Here is a 23,499-nt window from a genome sequence, read left to right on the forward strand (position 1 = left end):
GGTACAACTCTGAGACTAAGAGCAGCTCCGGAAAATGGTATGTTATTTCGAGAGCACCGAAACTATAAACAGTTGGCTATACTATATTCTTATTACAAGATCCAGGCGTCTGGCAGCTGCTACTGAAGGATATCATTTCACCTTAATCAGACATTAGGAAGTAGTTCCAATTGAACTTAGTAGTTCACACAGACACAGACAACTTAGTAATAATTTTGGCAGTTCCAAGCAATAAGTAGTAACACTAAAACTGTTTCTCGAACTGAAAACGATTTAAGTTTGCTAACACAACATGACTGATCAGTTCATCGGCGTCACAGAACAGAACATATGAGTAAATTGACCTCCTCAGTGAATATACAGCAAGATTGAATATTCCCAGTATTCACAGAAACTTAATTGCTAAATTGGGAATCAAACCGAGCGAAGCGAGATGGGTCAGAATCCAAACTTTTAACCCTTTTTTGTATTCATCGTTGTTAGCATATAGTACATTAGCACGAATTTTAATTCACAATTTTTCTAACACATGGCGCTAGTACCTAGTAATACAAAGTGTTATTCCTTTTTTTTAGGTTTATATAATTATATTTTTATGTTTGATAACACATGAATTTAAATTACTATGTTAAATTTCAAACCTATAAGTGCGATAGTTTTTCCTAAAGTGTAAGAATGCATAGTTTGTCGAATAGTGATAGGGCTCGCTTCGCTCGCCCTAATAAATACTTAAATACATAGATAACAACCATGACTCAGGAACAAATATCTGTATCATCATACAAATAAATGCCCTTACCATTACCAGGATTCGAAGGGTCACTACCCACTAGGCCAGACCGGTCGTCAAATAGGCAGGGTCACTACAAATAAATAAACAAGAATTGCTCTTTAAAAGGTATACAATAGATAAACGCGAAAATAACTCTGTCTGACTGTCAGTTACTTCTATACGCTTAGGTTGGGGCATAGGTTAGTTTATATCAATCGTCATCATCATTCTACATAGACGAAGTCGTGGGCAGAAGCTACAGTTGATATGGAGGTACGAGTAATATAGGCCCAGTTTAAATATTATAAATCTTACGTAGTTGGAACAGTCAGCTCAAATAGATAGTACAATTATATACTTTGTTTAAATTGTTGTCATTGCTCTTGAGTACCTACGCTTCTCGAGACCTTTCAAATGAGCCTAAACTCAATGTGTTTATGTTTTTCCATCGAAGAGTTCCTTTGGCTACCTTCCGACTGCTCATCTGGGACTGATCATCAGATCAGTTCCATGTTAGCGTATTATTGCATTGTCATCGGAAATCTGGAAGTACCTATATGCGAAATTTCAGCTCAATCAGACACCCGGAAGTGGTTCAAATTTAAGTTACAAGATTTGAAGCACCATATATATGTACAAAGAGATAAATGTAGGTATATATATACGCAGTGAAGTTAAATAAAAGTGTGTAAAAATAAGCTATCATTCTAGCACCCATGAACTAAAACACATAAATCATGAAAGGTCTATTTCACATCTTAGCTATTCAACTTTTTAAATCTCGTTGGCGCGTTGTATAAATCACCTTAATCGCTACACTTCCCAATGCCCACGTAATCCGACACGTTGGACGAGAGCGAAAAGGACCAAACTTTAATCCTCGTTGAAATATTTAAAAACTCTTAAGTATGAAACCGGTTGAAAAAGAAAAATGGGCCCCGAAGTCTCCTGAGGAGTAATTTTAAACATTTTGTTACTATATGCTTTTAGAATAAAATAGGCAGATACTTCTGGTAACTAACACCTATCCCCGTAACTCTGAAATGAAATAGAAAAAATGAAAATGAAAAAATATTTATTCAGTTTAAGAATTACTTATACAGTTGTAAGTGTTGGCGCCTCTTTTTAAGTAACAAATACCTGTGTTAAGAGGCACCGCTCTTCCTTAGTTGGTAATTGAACAACAATATAATTATGTATATTTTTAAATTAACATAGAAATTAAATGAAATAAAATTAACGCACCGAGAATAACAAAAATAATTACTTATAAGTAAGTTTAATTTAACCTAATGAGAATATGGACTTGCAAGTCCAAATGTGTGTGTGTGTGTGTGTGTGTGTGTGTGTGTGTGTGTGTGTGTGTGTGTGTGTGTTTACAATCCTAAAACATTTTGGATTAAGTTTTCTGTATCATAATAACTCTTACATTTAAGCCAGTCTGTTATATTTTTTTTTCATTCATAAAATGGTAAGTGATATATTATTTAAGTGCTTATGTATGACATTGTATAGTTTGCCAGATTTATAGACAAATTGACTACTAGCGTATGTGGTATTTATTGAAGTGGTTGGAATTATGTTACCGTTTCTCCTTGTATTTCGTATGGTAGGTGTATATGGTTTAGATTTGTGTATTTTTAAAGTTGCAAATAATATGTACAGTTTTCTTACTGTTAATACATCAGAAAGCTTATATAGGTGTACGGTTCGAAATCTGAATGGTTTAAAATGCATAACTTTTAATAGTGATCTCTGGGCTCTTTCGAGCTCTAAAAAATTGGTTTTAGTGGCGCCTCCCCAGACCGGTATGCAGTAACTAATAATTGATTGAACTAGGGTTAAGTATATTTGTTTAAGAAGTTGTGAATTAGCGATATGTCTTAAATTTTTAAAGACCCATATAAGCTTCCTGACTCGGCTCATGAGCAGCTCTGTTTGTAAGTGCCATGTTAGGCGTTGGTCAACGAATATCCCTAAATACTTAACACTTTCAACTTTATTTATAATAGAGCAGGCACAGGTTTGTATATTGTTATTACATGTGTGGATTTTTATATTATAAATGGGGCCAGGTTGTGAGCTATTGTAGTTTGTGAAGCAAATATAGTTTGTTTTTGTTGTGTTTAATATAAGGAGACGAGAGCGGAGCCAGCAGGCAACTTCTGATAAACCTAACTCTGCAGAGTGTTTCACGTCTTCCCAAGTATCTCCAGTGAAGACAATGGCAGTATCATCGGCATAGGTAAAAATGTGTCCTCTGTTTATGTACATATTAGTCTTTAGGTAGTCTTCGCGTACCTTTTTTGGTATTACCACATTCCCAACAATTTATCTTTAAATTACATATTAGACCGACGGCCATGACTTCCTTAGGACTTATTTGTAATCAGAGATTTTGCATATTTGGAGAAGTCTAACCCTTTTCGTAATGAAAGTAGATTGCAATATTCATGAAATCAATTATCGTCGGTTCGGGCCTCAGCCTTGGAAAAGGACATGGTAGTTTTTAGGGTTCCGTACCCAAAGTGTAAAACGGGACCCTATTACTAAGACTCCGCTGTCCGTCCGTCCGTCCGTCTGTCACCAGGCTGTATCTCACGAACCGTGATAGCTAGACAGTTGAAATTTTCACAGATGATGTATTTCTGTTGCCGCTATAACAACAAATACTAAAAAGAACGGAACCCTCGGTGGGCGAGTCCGACTCGCACTTGTCCGGTTTTTATCTATCGTCATTACCATTCGACGTAGCCAAGTCGCGGGCCGTGTATCTTTAGGTATTTAAATAAAAGTAAACAAATAATTTGTACATTTTCGGGTATTTATAACATTTATTGGTTAACCAACCAAATACAAAACCGCCTGGATCTGTCACTGAACGACCTGACTTTAACCTACATGAATTGATCATGTAATGTTTTCATCTAGTTCATCTACCCTCAAATGGGTTAAGGAGCCATTTGAGGGTAGATTTTATTTACTTTTATTTAAATACCTACCTAAAGACCCTTATTTAAATACCTACCAGGAAAGAGAAAGTTTTACTAGTCAGTAGACTAGTAAAACATTTTTCAACTAAATTACCGTAGTGTATCGTTTTTCAAGGTTGAAATTTAAACACTAACAATGTTATGGGCATCATGATGCCTAAAGTTACTCAAAGGACAACGGAGCGAGCTATGCTTTTTGATTCCTGCAAAATCGAATTACAAACGAGGAGATTCGCAAAGTGAGTGAGAGTGTAAAGTGAGTGAGGGCACGTTGCTCGTGAATAATAGTATTTTATACAATCGTGATATAATAGAGATTTTTTCAGTCGAGTACCGTGTTTAGGCAACGAAGCTTGCTGAGTTGCCTAAGTAAGGTACGAGATTGAAAAGCTTGATTATATCACTATTGTATACAATACTTTTTCTACGAGTTAACTAAAATAAATAATGAATAATACCATACTTTCTACTTCTACTACCTGACTTATTTTACTCAAGTTAACAGAAATAGTACAACAGTTAATATGAAAAACTACTACGTACATTTTTTAAGGTGCATTGTTTTCCCGTAATTACCTTACGAGAAAAAAAAGAAAAATATAGTGTTACCAAAATTAACCCAATGCAATACTTAGTTCTACTACTGAATAATGAATAATGCAACACTCAATATATTATTAATATTATAAATAAAATGAATATGAATATGAATAATCATGTTTCCTGAGTAGTGGGCAACATATTTTCATCGCTGTCACTCATTTTCATTTAGTATTTTTCACAGTTTCACTCACAAAACAAAAACTTACTTTTACAAGTTTTCAAATTTCAATGCAGAGAAAATCTCGTGGGCGTCCATTGTGAAAAAAAGTTTGAGTTGGCCAACCAATCACAAAGCAGACGCGACGCAGCAGCGTGTTTAAGTAGACGGAAGTATGACAGATGCCGCGATAGTATTAGTTCCGAAACGCCATCATTGGCTAATTTGCATTGAGTCGAGTCTCCTTAAACAAGCAATATTTTATCGAAATGTATGAAGTTCTAATTTCAACATTTTTGTAATTGACTAAACCGTATCGATACAATTATATTAGTTGAGTCGGAAGTGCCATAGACTATCCAACGTTAAAAAGAGTGAGTTTATAGAGTTGTATATGAAGTTGTAATACACAGATTATAGTCGATGAGTAGAAAAATGTTCATTTCGATGTTCCCCATTCCTAGGGATCAAGTTCTGATGTCTCTACATATAAGGAAATGGTCAGTTTTGCCATTAATCGTAAAACAAGTGATTTCTTTAAAAAACGGCGTGTAAAAACGTTACCTAATAGTACAGTCAAGTGTAAAAATATAGGTGCACTATGAGTATGAAGTATTTTGAGTACAAAAATATGTCACATATCTAGCTCTTATGTCAGCGAATGAAGAACTACCTACTATTAAACTTATGCAGCTTGATACTGCGCAATACAGTAATTTTAATTTAATAAACAGTATGTGTGTTACACGAGCATACGAGTCACATGAACGTCATTCGAGTATGTATTTTTCAAAACAACTGATCATAGTCTGTGCATAAAGTGAGTCGGCCGCTACAGAATGTTGGATTTACGGGAACACCCATTTGCCGTCTCCATCCTACTCCGTGGTGGTAGCTGCCCTCACTGACCTAGAATAATTCATTATCATTTTCATTGAAAATATTATACAAAATACAAAGTAGGTATGTTCGACGCATTTTATTCGTGATTTTTACAATACAGGCACATTAAAACGAGGCTCATTCATATTCGACGAATGCATCAAACATTACTAGTATTAATCCTACCAGAGTGCAGCATGAACGGCTGCTTATTTATTTACACGTTAACGGGCCCGCTGATGATGGTAAGCAGTTACCGTAGCCTATAGACGCCTGCAACTCCAGAAGTGTTACATGCCCGTTGCCAACCCTTTAAAAACCTGTACCTACACTCCTTTTTTGAAGAACCCCATACTGTAGCCCCTCAAGAAAACCTCGACAGGAGCTCATTCCACAGCCGGAGCGTCCGCGGGAGGAAATTCAAAGTGTTGCCCTGTTGTCGCACTGTGTGTGCGGCCTTTGCGGGGCCCACCTAATGAGTTGGCGAGTCACCACCTGTCTTTTACAATTTTGAGACTAATTGTCACGGTAGGTGTCCGCTAGTCTCCTCCCATAGCCCATTATCCTGTCCATCCAACTTGCATATCAATAGCCTATGACCTTAGATTCCGTCGCAGCACAAAAGTGCTGCACTGCAATAGTCTTTGCATTTGGCTGGGACCAACTCCGGATGTATCATATTGTGCACTCGGGGATGGTATCCGCCACGTGTGTCCCTTTATTGCTTTTAGATTAAATTGTCTTAAAGGGCCTCTGCGTTGTTGGCTTCGGCCTCACGTAAGCCTCCCCATGGTCCCGAGATATGAAAATAGACATAAAATAATAAAGCAAAAATAAATATGAAACGAAATTATCTGACGTTGCGTTGATTTACTTACATATATTCGTGCGTCATGCTCTGAAAATGTTGATATCATTGTGTTCCCGTCATAAAAATTAAAAGACGATGACAGTTACGGGGGTGGTCATTGAGGATATGAAATGAATGGTTTGACGCATGCGCTTTGCGCCGGTTTTCAGCGAGATATAAGCAAGCGAAATCATCCTCGCACCGCACAACTTTCGCAAACGATCTCGCAGAGAACAGCGAAGCCCGCATCCCATTAATCATCACTACACCACTTCCGATGTTTTAACACTCGTATTATAAAATATTTACGCTGTGAGTTGTGACTAGGTTTTCCGCAGTGCATATATTATTTATTACTATTTGCAAAAACTTTTATTAGTTCTCGCCAAGTTTTTCGGCGCGCAACATTAAACAGTTGACTGGAAAGGGTAAGTTATTTATTTATATTATGAATAGATAATAGACGATATATTCTTTTTGCAAGCTGTGTGCCATTTTCACATATTAAGTCAGGTGTCATCGCACTATTTATCACAGTAATGGGCTGTGAGGCTGTATTTACTGGTTGAATTATTTACAAAAATCACTCAATATTACAAAACATTTGTACACACAAAATTACCATTTTAAGTTCCTACATCACAAATACTTATGAAAAATAGACGTCAACTAGTTAATCCTTAGATACTAATTTATTTGCATTTTATGTAACTGTTATTTAGAAAATGTTATCGATGTACTCCCTAAGAAGTAATTTACACATAGACAAAACAAAATTGGCTCTCCTGTTCCCAAAAGTTAAGGACCAAAGAATAAGATTTAACTGTAAAGTACATAAATAACTACATACCTACCTACGCCGATGTAGACCGCCGTCGGTTAGCAGTTTAATATGTGAAAATGCTCCCGCGTTTTTAACTATAGGGAAAAGGAAGGACAAATAACACCTATACCTATGGCGTGTATGTAACGCAAAGCGGTTAAATATAAGTATGAAGCCCATTAGTCTACGAGGAAGGGTTAACAAAGGTGAGATAGTCTTGTCTAAAACAGCCGGTTGGCAGTTGACTAGATCATAATTATCATGTTTCAACGCAAAGCGAATTTTTTTTTGTGAATAATTTATTTGTGAACCAAAACTTTTGAAGTAGATAACAGGGTAGGGTATATTTACTATATTTAACAAAAACTCATTCACTAAATATATACACTCATACTAGTCATTATTTAGGTACAAGCAGATTTAACATAAGATAAAGTCATAAGTCATAAATGGCATAATCATAAGATTATAACCTACTTGAAAAAATTTAAATCAGACTTGAGACGTTTTTTTATTACAGTAATAAAATAGGAATTCTGCTCTTTTTGCGTAGCTTTTTTAACAAGTTTCTTTTTAATACGAAAGTTCTTTGATGGCTCAAAGATACATAGGTTTCCTTCACAGTGTCTAACTTAATTAAGAGATCTGTAGTACCTAGCCACGTCAAATTAAGCCGAATATGAGCTATCAGCGAAATAATTCGTGTAGTTTTGAAAATTGGTACAGTTGTACCTTGTGGTGTCCAGATATACATACTAAGTTTTCAGTGTAGGTAACTGATTTATATATTCGTGCCAAATTTCTACTGACAAAGTCGTGAAATAAAAACTAGAATATTTTTTTAGGGTAGCTCCCCTACATGAAAATTGGGGATTATTTTTTTTTAATCCCCACTTTATATAGTCTATTCTATAGACCTATTTTAAAAGACCGTTTTAAAAGACCTATCCAATGACACCCCACACTATAGTCTATAGTGTACGAATAAATGTCCCTCAAGGACTTTTAATATTTTTATCTGGACACCGACAATTTTCAAAAGTACACGAATTATTCCCGCTGATTTTTTAAATTTTCTTGAGCTATAGTATTTTTACTAATTATTAATCTTTGAAAGTACAGTTGTTACTCATTGCTGCCCGTCGGGTCATACTACTACAGGACCTGAGGGTGGACGCCGTCGCGAGTCGCAGATTAGGCCTAAGCTTCAAATGAAATAATTATACTTTTTTTAATGATAAAAAGCATACCTCCGCGTCTCCTTACGATCTACAATGGCGTTAGTGGGATAGTAATAGCTCCGCGCTAACGCATCATAGCTAACCTAAGTGTAGGTCTATAAATAACTCTAATAGTAAAAGTAAAAGAACTACTAAAAGCTTCTACATAATTTATGAGTTGTGCCAAGTCCACCATGAGTTCGTGTTGCCTGAACTATTATAAAGTACTATAGTTCGGTGTTCACCACGTTACCACGAATGAACCAAGTAAGTAACTCATAGCGCAGAGATGTAAAATTAGAATTAGATGTAAAGTTAAAACGAGTTCAAAATTCCCAAAACCCGTTTAAATACATATTTGAGTTTCCCGTTTTGGTTTATTTGGTAAAAACTTTTAGGTCTGGATTAATCAAATTGAAGTAAAAGTTTATACCTAATGCGACTAAATCTACAAGTATTGGGCTGGCATATGAATGGAAGTAAGTTATTTGATCTAAATATTATGTTAAAACATAAAATGCACTAAAAAGTAGGTACTAATACATACCTATTTATAGGTATTACCCCGTACTATTAAACAGAGTCGAGACCTTCAATCGCTAGTTGCTACATGACTTTCAGACCAGAGCTCAGAGGTCGTGGATACTCTTATCGTAATCGTACCTATGAGTTTCTAGTAGGTACCTACTTTTATCCATATGCTATACCATCTTCCTCGCGTTGTCCTGGCATTTTGCCCCGGCTCATGACAACGAATCCCAGGAATTGGCGTGGGCACTAGTTTTTATAAAAGCGACTGCCCTCTGACCTTCCAACCCAGAGAGTAAACTAGGCCTTATTGGGATTAGTCCCGTTTTCTCACGATGTTTTCCTTCACCGAAAAGCGACTGGTAGGTAAATATCAAATGATATTTCGTACATAAGTTTCGAAAAACTACGAGCCGGGGTTTGAACCCGCGACCTCCAGATTGCAAGTCGCACGCTCTTACCGCTAGGCCACCAGCGCTTGTTTTATCTATATTATACCATTCGATACTTTCCAGTCCTATTTCAGTAGCTACTTACGTGATAACATCGTCAGTAATCGGGAAATCCCAATAACACATCTGATATTCCTCTTTGTCCCTGCACGCGCTTTTGTCTAAATCAGCTTGTATGTACCTATGTATGTATGTATATATATAAATCAGTAAGATTTATAATAATCTAAATGACTACCTACGCTTTTATACATTAATGTACCTCTAGCAAATTTACTACCTAACTTTTGATTGCAGGTTAAAACGATGATCATAATAGTTTATAAATTCATATACCGTGTTGAAATTTGCGCAACAGGAGTACGCATAAAGGCGAACTTTGTCTAAAGTAGCGAGACGTATCATCTCTCTAGATAGTGGTTAAGAATATCCCTAGTGTAGAATTTTACAAGGACTCGATGTAAAGAAAAAATACGAGGCCCATTTGAACTTAAAATCTGTTACTTGCTTCTCCCTGGCATTTCGGTCGCACCATTATATAAGCGCGAGATGCAACGATTGCACGAACGAGATTTAAAAACCGGACAAGTGCGAGTCGGACTCTCCCACCGAGGGTTCCGTACTTTTTAGTATTTGTTGTTATAGCAGCAACAGAAATACATCATCGGTGAAAATTTCAACTGTCTATCACGGTTCATGCATGAGATACAGCCAGGTGGCAAACAGACGGACAGTGGAGCCTTAGTAATAGGGTCCCTTTTTACACTTTGGGTACGGAACCCTAAAACTGAGTTCAAAACGTATATGGTTCGAATAGGCCTCCTCCTGTTTGCTAAAGGCTGCAGGTATTGCGGAAAATGCAACGCGGCGTTACAAATTGAAATCTAGATCTGAGATAAGTAATTAGGCGCTGCTGGAATCTAGATCTAATAAAATTCAGTAGACTGTGCGGAAAGAGAAGAGTTGTAGAATGTATGGCCTCTCTTACATTCCACGACTCTTCTCTTTCCGCACAGATACTAGATGTTGCGTAAAATCTCATAACACCTACGTCGCAAGATACTTAATTAGTTGTGTTGTTCACGTAAATGCACATAGTTACAAGAATTCATTCTTAGAAGTGATGATTAAATTCCAGGAGCGAAACAATGCGGATAAAGTACAATTTTTAAAGTTTCAGATATTCCGTCTCGAAAGCTGTGCTGTTGTAAGGCGACCATGTATCTTTCATTAAAAAGTTGTTAGTCAAATAGTCACTAAGTAGTGACTTAGAGCGTTGTATTTCTTTCGGCAGGTTAAGTACGTAGTGTTTTGATTCAAGAAAGGAAAAAAATAATAATGGGGCTTTTTATTATTAGGTTATATAAAGTATACATCCTTTATCACGATAAAAAAAATAAACCATAGAAAAATTTAATGGGGCACTTTTCCTTTCTTGAATCAAAACACTAAGTAACCTGCCGAAAGAAATACAACGCTCCTAGCTACGTGTTTATCCACGTACATGTCAAGTTTTCTCAATTTGCCGCGTAAAGTCACGTGTGGTGCGTGAACGTGACGGGCTAGCTTTGAAATGTTTCTAAAAAAAGAGCAAGTAAACTAGTAACATAAATTTAAGAATGTAGGTACTTTTTATAAAACACTACATGTTTGCGTATTCAGGAAGTTAAATCTACCAGAGGTACAGTTGTAACATAGTTCAGCGAATATACTTAACTACTAGTACCTACATAATAAATACCTAATATTTTTACTCTTTGTTTTGGATTGTAGGTATTTGGAAAGTGTAATCATTCCTATTTTAAATAGGTACCTTCTTAAATATAAATAGTTGTTTGTGTAGCTAGTTATTAATGTAACATGAAGGCTAAACTATTAATTAACTATTAGTGGTTATTAGTTATTCGCCAAATCTGAAATTGCTAGCTTTCTATCTTCAGATTTCTAGCCATTCAGATTTCGTAATTGAATATATAATAGCGAACAACTTTTTGACTTGAAGCTCTAGTGCCTAAATTGGGGTCGGAGTATGACAATATAATGTGCAAACTTCGCTTGTTACCTTCGTTAGATTTTTATTACGTTTTCTGCTCAGTTACGGAAAAAGGTATCGACAAATTTAATATTTCATATTCTAGATTGGTATTTACCTACTGGACTTTTCAGCTTATATACATTTAGGTATTTGCCCTACTCTACTTAGCGGTTCGTGCTGGTTTTGTCCAGCAAACTGCGAGACTGGACACGGATCGATTATAACGCAGTTTGGTAATCCAGCCCTTTGACGAGTTTTCATACGGAGGTTAGGACACCGTAAACTTGACGAGGCATTTAATTAACTATAATTTTGAGAGGAATATAATGTTTCAAACTGAAACTTGATCTTTATGAAGGTCAGGGATATACATAAATTAAATATAGTGTAGGTAGGAAATATGTAACTTGAAGGTAGTAGCGCCGACACTATTGATTACACGTACCTACTGCACGAAACTAATCCGCATTATTTTAATTGTTTTAAAATTTCCCTTTTAACGGACATATTATTTTACTCCATATGTATATATGTATCTATCTAATGCCTTTAAACGAGCAATTATTGTATATTTATTTATATATATATTTCGGGGTTCTTGGAAACGGCTAACGATTTCAATGAAATTTGCTTTATGGAGGTTTTCGGGGGCGATAAATCGATCTAGCTCGGTTTTATCTCTGGGAAAACGCGCATTTTTGAGTTTTTATATGTTTTTCGAGCAATGCTCGATCTCCCAGATATTTTATTTATTAAGTGAGCAGTGGATGTGTGCAAGCAAGAATAAAAGAGAAATACTTAATAAACATACTCGTAGAAATTGCAGAAAAACACGCGCAAGTCACTGCATTAAATACGAACAACAGTCGAAGTTTCATTAGTATAAAAGCTTGCGAGATAACTAGACGACGCTGCCACGTGAATGTGAATTTTTCTTCGTAATGTTTCCAATAAAAATAAACGTTATCAAAACAATATTATTAAAATGAATATCAATGGATTAGGTATTTTTAAAAAATAAAAGTAGGCTAGTACGTAAATAATAAAAGTATTATAATTTCACCTCATCTTCTCATTAAGTGGTGGCCACATTTAAGTGTTTTGTATTTTTAAACTCATCAAACTTTAAAAGTTAAACTTTTCAATTCGTCGGGATTTCTTTTTAGGTATATATATTTAGATTTCGATTTATTTATTTCATAATATGAAATTACAATATAAATTATTTTACATTAATCTATACGGATTTATATTATTATCGTCAAGTAGGAAAATAACAATTGATTATACATTAATATACATCAATTATACAAATGTCAAGCAATACACAATTAAAAACCATTATAAGCAATCAATTACATAACTAAATTATTAACAATGTTATATAATATAAAATGAAAAAACAATGTCAATATGGCTAAGCTAAGCATGGATATCTCATAATTATAGTCAAATAAAAAAAATACATGTCAATACAAAACATAATTATATATTTTTCTCGATTTCTCCTAGGTGGCAGGGCTGGGCCGACTGAAAGGATCATTTTATTTTATTTGAAATATATTTATTTATTTATTACAATAACTATGCACCGACTTAAATAAAACAAAGTAAAAGTAAAAGAGTGTCATTATAAACGTCATATTTTCAAAGAAATTTAACATTAAGGCACCTGAAGCACTACCACCAGTTTTAACATTGACATATTCACTCACGTTTAAGTAACTTACTTTCTATGCATCTCGCTCGTACTCGCATATTAGTGCAAGCGAGATGTATAGAAAGTAATTTACGTAGACGCGAGTTAATCTGTCAATGTCAAAACTGGTGGTAGCCGTACTGTACGGCTACCACCAGTTTTGACATTGACATAACGCTCACGTTTACGTAACTTACTTTCTATGCATCTCGCTCGTACTCGCATATGCGAGCAATAGTGCAAGCGAGATGTACAGAAAGTAAATTACGTAGACGTGAGCGTTATGTCAATGTTAAAACTGATGGTAGAGGCTCTTCAGAGTTAGCTAGCTAGTTAGCTTGATCCGACTCTATTAGCTTCCCTGTTATAACAATATCATTTTTAAATCTTTTATATTAGGTGAACAGTAATTTCCACATAACAGTTTTCTTGTAGAATGGGTTAAATGTGATTGTTATAAAAATATTTTAATATTCAACTAATAATAATTTAACTTACCGAAATCCCAAAACTTAAATCATCCAATTTCACGGCATGAATGAATTGTCGCTACAAATATGTATATCACGAGCGACCCTTATTAAAACGCATGATCCTAAACTGACGAGATTTCCGTGGGACGTGGGCAAACCTCAGGACATTAGATATGTGTAAATAAACGAATAAGATTGAATTGAATTGAATATTTAAGAACTAAGTCGAAATATCATGAAATATTGATAACTCGGGTAAAGTTGCTGCTGAGGACTAGAACACGAACAAACGATAGGAACAATGAGTAGGTTTCTAGCAATAATTGAATAATTAGTGCAAACTCGCTTTTGGCACTCTATCAAATACTTTGTACCTCTATTAGGTATCTCACTATAGCTTCTGCGGCGATTACGTTCGAGTATATCTGGTCGTCGGTACCTACTTAATGCCACAGTAAATTAAACACATTCTTTTTTAATGGGATACAATAACATACATGGGATATCATTTAACAAAACTGCCGCAGCCAGATAATACTAGTCCCTACTCATAGTGTTGTGCTCCTGCCGGTGAGTAAGGTTGCAGACCCCTGCGAGGGTCCGGTGTGTTAGGGTCGGCAACGCGCAAGCGCATGTAACACCTCTGAAGTTGCAGGCGTCCTTAGGCTACGGTGACTGCTTACCATCAGGCGGACCGTACCTACGTACTTATACAAATAATTAAATTAACCCTTAAATGCATGATTTTTTCTTTTTGCCCGAAATTTATGTATGTATCACATAATTGTTTGTAGATTCTAGGAAAAATTGTAAAAAAAATATAACTTCGATTTTTACTACGAAATCAGTGTTAGAATTTGAATTGGCTAAATCATATTTATGTAAATATGTAATTTTCAGTAATATATAAATGAAATTTTTTACTACCATTAGAAAGGTACACATTTGTGAGATACCTATGATAAAGTTTTTAAATATAAAATAATTACATACCCCGAAAAAACCGTTCAAAATCACATACTTACTAAAAATTATCAACTTGTGGATTTTTCCAAGTTTGCCGACTTTTCGTCTTAAAACGAATGTAATTTTTATAAATTACAAATATTGCGTAAATTTAACCCAATCAGTACCCTATTACTTGACGTTTGGCATAAAGGTGCGTTCAAGAATGTAAGCCTTTTTATTTTAAAACTGTGAGCTGTCTAATGGTTTGTAGACATTTGGCAACACTATGCATTTAAGGGTTAAAACTGAAACTCTGCGCATACGTTAAAAAAAATACTGTGTGCACACTGGCTGGTACTTTCTGTTTTTATTTGGTTTTACATAAAGCAGTACTTTTGACTTTTGAGCTTTGTATTCTATAGTCTTAATGTAATCTGTACCCTTATGAGAGCTATGAGCCGCCAGATACGTAGAAGAGTTAAAATTTCCTCTAAAATTCGTTCAGTGATAAAATTACATTTTATTAATCTGTACACTTGAATTCAACAAGGCTTCATCTTTACTTCCTTAGCCCGTATTGTTTATTACATCCGTCGTTGAAAGTGCCTACGCTTTACATGTATATGTTCGTGTACTTACTAATTACTCGCTTCAATTACGAAATACAACATGTTAAAGGAAATTGTCGTAATAAAAGCAGAGTCTCCATTAAGTACGTAATTATGAAGGCCGAGACGTAAAAGCAATGGAGATGACGCTTGTTAAAGCTCAATCTGACAATATTAACTCAGGGGCTCAGTTCTGCAAGAAAATTTCATGTAATGGTATTAGATTAGAACCATATGGCCACGCATACATTTGTTCTCATGTTCTAAACTGAAACTATACTTACTTATGTGTAATAAATAACGCGACGCCTTTATATTCAGATTTGGTTGAATACATTTTTATATAAAAATGCCATCAGCTCTTAGATACGTATTAATTGTAATACCTACCTATTTAGGCCCCAAAAATAACAGCAGCGGAAAAAATAATAACCGACTTCAAAATTACAAAATTAGGTTCTCAAATCGGTTGTATATGTTTTATTTTATTATGGTTAATGTTATTTTTAAAGGATGACTCACGATAGACCGGTATGTCCGCAAAAAAATCAAATCGGTTGATATACCTACGTACAATTTCTGAGGTTGTTACTCACGTTAGACCGGGCCGTGTCCGAGCCGGAGCTTCCGGCTCATCGTTTTCTATGGAAAGCATCACGTGGTCGCCTGTTATGTCATAGAAAAGTAAGCGCCGGAAGCTCCAGCCCGGACACGGCCCGGTCTAACGTGAGTAACAACCTCAGAATTTGGGCATAGGTATATCAACCGATTTGATTTTTTTTTGAATGAAAGTATATACCTACTTACAGATTGGTCTTATATACAGTTAAAGTCAAAATTCAGTATTGATTAAGTAGTTACAGTTTTTCTTCGTAGATCTAAAAAAAATACTCACCTATACCTTAATATTACTAACTATCCCTCGCTGCCCCATTTCAATAGCTCTATCCACTAGTACTACGGGTACTTAAGTATACAGGGTGGAAAGGCACGACGATCCTTTCCGGAAATGGGAGATAGTTTAGCCTAAGCTCTATATTTTCTCCATAGAAACTATGTTAATATGGGCAACCGTTTCTAAATTATGACCTTTTAAACATCCACGCAAAAAACTACTTTGTTCTAACCCTAACAGGTGACAGGGTCAATGAACTTACTTGTAAACAATCAGTATTCGACAGGAAATTATGCTAATTTGTTGCCATCTAACCATTTTTAGGTCTGCTTACAGCACGGTAAGAATCATTGCAGGATTTTCGCTTTCTTAGTGGTTCCACTTGTTCAATACTTGAATGAAATAGTTATGTTATTCCTTAATATTAATAATACTAACCACAACATTGTTTACAACGACAGTTCAAATGGTGACATTGACAACCACTCAAAAGTACGCAATCGTCTTATAAATATCTCTGGTTTCCTTGACTGATAAAAAGGTTTTAGTTTCTTAACACGTTTCACAAAATTATTTTCGAATAATTGGAAACTATCTAAAATAATTAAAAATAACAAGTAGGTTGTGTTTGCACCAAATGAACTTGCAAAAATTAAATACTAAGAATAAATCAAGAATAAATACTTCTTCAATACCAAACTAACAAACCTTCTTGCGTGGTAGGAAATAGACAAGACGTCTGATGCTTGAAATTAAATTTTCATTGAACTATACTTATTGAATGTCATATTCTTCAAATAAAAATGTTAGATGCTCGTGGCTATTTAAATTTGTGGGGCTGTGTAAAAGATATGGTGTACCAAACCAAACGGAATGTGAAACTGCGGACGAAATGAGACAAAGGCTAATTGGTGCTTTCTGCGGAGGATAAATGACGAAGAGCATACACTATATCGCATGTGCATCGACATACTCGGGTACGGGCTGCGGCGGCGTTGTAATACACGGAGGTACATTTGAACACCGTATGTGAAAAGAAGATAGTATTAAATATTGGAAAAAAGTAATTATCTAAGAAAGTAATAAAATTGTTTGTAATATTTTTGCATGCATTTGATTTATTTGACATTTATGCGTCATTCATACATCATTGCGATACTGTCAACGATCGGAAAAAAGTGTAAAGTCCCGAGCTTTCCCGACGGAGATCCTTAATCTAGCCGTCATGTGCACATGCTATAGGGTTATCACCACAGTTAAAAAGTAGTATTTTTGCAATTTTTATTTTTTACTCAATTAACGATTCTTACCATTACCAATAGTCTCTGTATCACTTAAACGACCTAATACTTCCGGGAAGGATCGTCGTGCCTTTCCACCCTGTATATCTGAAATTCACGATTTCTTTGGCACCGCTCGCTCGTTAGAAGTTCGAAGATGCATGCGCGATAAACGTCGTAACGAGTGGGGACTCTTACATCCTCTACTTAAGTACCTATACGAATGTTTATATATTGTTGATAAGAACAAGAGTTGAAAGAATTGCATCCCTGTTCCTTAAGAACCGTCCTATTATTACCTTCTTAAACCTTATGATATGAAAAAGAAATACGCAGTGAAGAACGAGGTTCTATCATAACTACTATTAAATTAAGGGGTCCATGTGAAAATGATTCTATTTTTGGTTTGCAATAAGGGCTTATTCTATTCTATTCTATTCTATCCTATTTTTCTAAACGTTTGAAGGTAACCAGTGATTCACTGGTCTTACAAAAAAAATTTAATGCTATAATTTATTTTTTGGCATAAAACATTTTCATACCAATATTTTTAATTACGGCGACTTGTTCGTGTCGTTATTATGAGAAAAATGTTTTTCTAATACAAACAAAACAACTGATACCAAATAGAAATAATATTGATGATGATGACATTGTCAGTTCTCTTTTTAAATACTGACAGTGTCCAAAGGCACAGTCATTTACAGATGCAGCACTTACACTTAGAAATTAAAAATTCATAAGACATATTATATAAACAAATGTGGGGCAAAGTAATCAAATGCAAATTTTGATGATTTTGAATGATAAATATTTAATAACATTAAGTTTTAATCAATTTGCTTTGATTTAGTTTCATATTTTACAGTTAGCATTTTCCTTGTGTTGGTGTATTTAGTGAAAAATTTTGTGTTTCACTCGGTGGCAATATTTGTTTAACCCTCGTGCCTTGAAACCCTCACAACGCTCAATATTAGCACGTGAGGTTAAACAACAACTTTTCCCCGTTGTAAAACAAAAAACTATTTCGCACAAAGAAGCTGCAGGGCGCACGTAAATAAGTAATTGCGACTATGTGCAAACAAAAAAAACATCGTCATGTAGGTAGCTTGTGACAGTTGTGACTATCTGTCAATCAGCCGCAACGCGCGCCACCACTACTCGCATTGTCGTAGTCACCACAGTTAGGTGCCGAGAAAAGGAACCCCCCCATGCATAGAAATTAGTATACAAAGGTGCTATGAAGCTATCATGTACCACATGGTCCGATGGTCATTCGTAAACATAATTAAATCGTGATATAGTATTCTAATGAGTGTCTCTTCATTTGTATCTTACGTTTACTTAAACCTGTGATATTAGGTACTAATGCCAGAGAAGGCAGAGGAGGTAGTTTATTATCGTCTGAAACAAATAACCATGCATTGAACCTGTATTATGGTTTATCCGTGTTTTTCCCGATGAACTGTTTACCAGTGAGTGAGTATGTTACAGTCTTCTTTTTGCCTCAGGCGGGCAGAAAACGAACACTATGAAATTACATAAACGAAGTTACAGTAAACAGCTATGCTATATTAACTTAAGCTCTTGCATTAACATTGTATAAATTCCTTGTATTGCTTATAATTTCGGAGGAAATTAAAGGTAAATATCAATTCTCAACCATCAGTTTTAATTTTATATAGAGAGCCGAACACCATTTCGTTTATTAAGCAAGTGTCTTAAAGACTGTTAGATACTTTTTAAGATATATATTTAAACAAGTATTTCATCCTATTTGAGTAGGTAAGTAACCGTTACTAAATATACGTACTGTAGGTAATTATTGGTAGCGGATCTATGTAAAAACTAAACCAGCTGTTTTCGAAAGCTCGACAACAGCTGGGTTAGTTTTTAATCTTGGTGTTACTGGTCAGTGAATTGTATGCTGGCCGCCGTTTGATTTATCGTTGTTTGCTTAGCTACAATAAATCAGTTCTGTTGATTTATTCTAGTGTCCCGCTTGTGTTCCCAGTACATAGTGACGGGCCGATGCGCTCATATTCCCCACACAAGAATATTTATTATAAGGTACCTATCGTGCTGATTGTCGAGATTGACATTTAAAAGGTTTCCATGTGAAAGCGAAACTTCTATACGTATTTTAACAGTTTATCATGGTAATATTTAATGAAATCAGAAGTCGTTTATTGCAAACCATGGTACATAGTTATTACAATTAAGTTATAGAAACACATGGCACCCTAAAATTGGCATAGCGAATTCTCTTTTCTTTTCGGTCCAAGTCATGCTCTTATTCTTTATCAAATGATTTTTCGCTGCAGCAAAATTTTTGTGATTAAATACCATAGTTTTTATGTAGGTTACCGATAATTATTATTACTTATTTCGAATATAGTCGGAAATAATGTTATCTACAGACGACGATTTTGCGAAGACTTATTTACCGTTAAATTCATCAACAGTTACATCATGTCGAATTTAAATTCGATGTATTGGGCAATAATAAAATTATCTGGATTATGGAATATTCCCGACACTATCCCTATGGGAAATATACCTAATAAGTAGATTATACTCACGGCACATCACTAATCTATAGTGAGTTTCTATTTAAGTTGAACTGCGCGGCAGTTACGGTAATTGGAAGGACGTTAGCTAGCGCTGCGGTTAAGGTGAGCTTTAACTAGCTATCCTGCCTCGGTCAGCTTTGGACACTTTTCTAACAGCAACTGTAACCTTTCGGCCCTTGGCGTCAAAATATCTGGCGTCTAATATGATTGTCATGTTTTTAATAACAACTTGTTACATCGTTGTTTGAAAGTATTCCTAAAGTATCTAAATAAGATTATTATCCTTCCAAATTTATTAAAATGAACTCATTTTAGAAAACTTCAATATAACACAATTAATTAAATACTTAGACGTGAATCTGAGAGAAATCCGTTCCATCCCGGCAGCTAAAAATTACACGTATTTTAATTAAGTATGCTATACCTAATTATTGCAATAATAGTGTTAGCAGTTAATAATGCTTTAGGTACTTTACATTTTAGGTTAGTAATGTAGCAACGTATGTTCATAAGTAAATAAATACAACCGAGATAATATTTTAAAGTTATATGAACGTGCTTACAATAAAATGTTTGCTTTTTGCTGGGTTATATATCTCTCGTTATGGTGTCTGTTCAAGTAGTGATATCTATCCTGGCTTTCCACGCGCTTATTGTTTGCGGTCAACGTTTAAACAATCCTTATGACTGGCATTTATATAAGTTTTATAAATAGCTGGAGCAGAGGACTTTGATGAAAATGCTTTTAGTGAACATACTTTGCCTCCTTCATATATTTCTAAATCTAACAGAGAACGATTGGACAGTATTATTGATATATTAGGTATAACCAAAGCCTCCTCCCGACTATCGCCAACTTACCGTCCCTTAGGGCTTAACAATATAATTCTGCTTAAATATAAATTTCAATGAAGTTATCATTAAATTCTTTGACTTATATTTAGACATGTTTTATGAATATTAAAACATAATATAGTCGTAAAGATACCTTGAAATGTTTTATTTGTAACAATAACGGACTGTGCGCTGTCAGATAGGCAAGTGGGTGGGTCTGCGGCGGGCAGTTATGCCGCTGCGTTTCACTGGATGAGCCATTTCGTAATTTTGAATTTTTCACCGCCTGCCATTGAATAAATCATAACCGGCCAAGGGCGTGTCAGGACACTACAAAGGTTCCTCACCTTCACCAACAATATTAAAAACCGAAACAGTTTTTTTTGTATTTTTATTAATATTTCATCATAAGTACTTAATTGTTTTTAAAGTGGCAATAGAAGTAAATACTGAAGTTTTCTAACTTCGATCCCTGTGAAACCGTCGTCTTTTCAGAGTGACCCAGGTGGCCAAGTATCCGCATCGGGCCACAAAAAAGGTGACATTTTATGGTCCGTGCTTACCGCTGTAAGCCAATTAAGCTTGCTACTTGTTGATTGTGGTTCGGCCGACGGCACCAATCCGAGGACAAACTATGGACAGGAAATTGGATTGTATATAGGTACTTAAGTAAGCCTTTCATGTCAACAGTTAAGTCTATATTTAGTCAGGCCCAGTAACATATAACATTGTCGAGTTCAAAAATAGCTTTGAAGACTTAACATTTTCGATTTTACGCTACACGCAAAGCTTAGACCCTTTAAAAATAAAAATGTAGATGTAATATAAGTACGTAGGTACAATTTTATTTATCTCAATCTGCTACGATTGTTACGAAACTATAGTTTTTTTTTTATCAAGAGGCAAAACTGAAAAAATAAACATACCAATTATATTATAAAAAATTTAAATATTACTGCGGCAGGAAACACTTACAGCAACTTCTTCGGCAAAGAGTACCTATCGAACTTCCTTTCAAATACTATCAAAATAAAGCACAGTCTCTGGTCTCAATTGTTACCTTGCTCGGTAAAATTTGAGACGGTGCTTTATTTGGGCTTGTATTGAGCAAAAATATCTGTTGCTAAACTTTAATTAAAATGACACACTCTTTTCTGATTTCAGAGAGCGATTTATTCCGAAAACATTCACTAAAACAAAAAATAGTTTACTGTATATTTTAAAACTTATTAACCTAGTCTTATTTCACCCCATTGTCGGCTGGATTTAAATGCTTTTCCTGGCAATATTGCAGCTTTTCACTTAGTACTAATTGTCACTGGGCTAAGCTGAGGACGAACGAACAGGCAGACATGGCAAAATTGTAGGGATTCCTCGATGACTACGGAACCCTAAAAACATACCTGCGTTGACAGTTTTAGGGAAAACAAAGTTGAGTAAGGTAGTTTTACTGCAAAAGGCTTGTTTGAGTTTTAAATTTTTTCACTTTTTACCTTCTATATTTAAGTATTTCATAAAGCTGTCCTTAAAGACGTTCTGCGAGCAGATTCCTACCTTAATTTTCAAATTTGGTAGGATAGTTGTGGCGGAGTAGATAACACAAAGAATTAAATTTCTTGAAATCATACAATAGTCTTCAACAGGTTGAGATTTCCCCGCTTTGTAGGCTTGTTAGCATATCTCGCCCTTTGTCGCCTTTATTTATATTCAAGAGCTCTTTAAGCTCGACAAACCATACGCTTTCGCATATTTTTTTGTGTAATAAAAATATTAAGTACATTTAATTTTATTAATTGATTTATACTAGTGTAATGTGTCCTTTCACATGCAAGGTCATTAACATAGGTACGTTGCCAAAGAAGAAAATTATCTACACGACATGAATACATTTGAAAATAAAGTACCTAGGTGTTCACATATTTTTGTTCCTCAGCCCGGATCTTTGCTCTGAAGTACAGAGCTTGAACACTAATCGTATGGAAAGTGAAAAGGCAAAGTTAGTTCTTTATTTTACATGCGATTGATTTCTTAATAGTTGCCCGTCACATAGTAGTACCTAACTTTTTCAGTCATTCCAAAAGATTTGGTACAGAACATCGCTTTCTTTATAAAATAAAGGCCACAAAATGTCTCGACATCGGTCAGCAATATTAGAATAAAATAATGTTTTTTACTCAATTATGGATAGAAAAGACCCAGATACTAATGGACAACTAGTAATTAGCAAGCTTATTTTGAATTCTGACCGAGAGAGTATTCAATTTATAACAGAATTAAACTAACTGTTGTTTTTAATCAGCTTAGCAACGCTACTTTAGCATATTTAATTATAATTACGAGTGCCACTAGAATACTCATTTTTTTAAATGTTATATTAGATTGTAATAAACGTAGCGATAATATAATAATGGCGATATTCAAATTCGAATATAGTGGGTGAACGCCATGAGCTGTGAAAACAATAAAGGTACCTAGTTGGTAATTCGAAACAGGGGGGCGATTTTTGAATTTCGGTCGCTCGATTTCGTCACTCGAAAATCGGTGGAAAACAGCGAAATGCTAATTTGTGAAATACGAGCGATAGAAATTTGGAATCTAGTGGTATTGACCACTCGTTTTCAATTCTATTAGTACAATTTAAATGCCTAGTAGTGGAGATATTATTCCACGAAACACACGAAGTCGTGCGGTCGAAATTCAAAAATCGGCCCCCAGACATGCGTTCTTTGGAGTTTTCTGAGAGTGCCGGAAAATTTGATTTGCACTATGGTAAGCGTTTCAGGCTTTATTAAAGTTTGGAGATAATTAATAATAAGCATTCATTGACCGAAGCGTAGCGAAGGTCTACGTTTTGACTCGGGCATTTTGCTTTTG

At 35.1% G+C, this 23,499-nt stretch overlaps 1 protein-coding gene across 1 annotated transcript in view; it reads left to right on the forward strand.

The window, feature by feature from the left end:
- Nucleotides 1-6,264: 6,264 nt before the first annotated feature.
- Nucleotides 6,265-23,499, forward strand: part of LOC134804435 (diuretic hormone 41-like) — an 85,856-nt gene continuing 68,621 nt past the window's right edge. Inside the window, exon 1 of the mRNA XM_063777477.1 lies at nt 6,265-6,685. The gene's annotated coding sequence lies outside the window, so the exon portion shown is untranslated. The remainder of the gene's footprint in view (nt 6,686-23,499) is intronic.

This window comes from Cydia splendana, chromosome Z, assembly GCF_910591565.1.
Source record: "Cydia splendana chromosome Z, ilCydSple1.2, whole genome shotgun sequence".
In the NCBI taxonomy this organism is placed as follows: Eukaryota; Metazoa; Arthropoda; class Insecta; order Lepidoptera; family Tortricidae; genus Cydia; species Cydia splendana.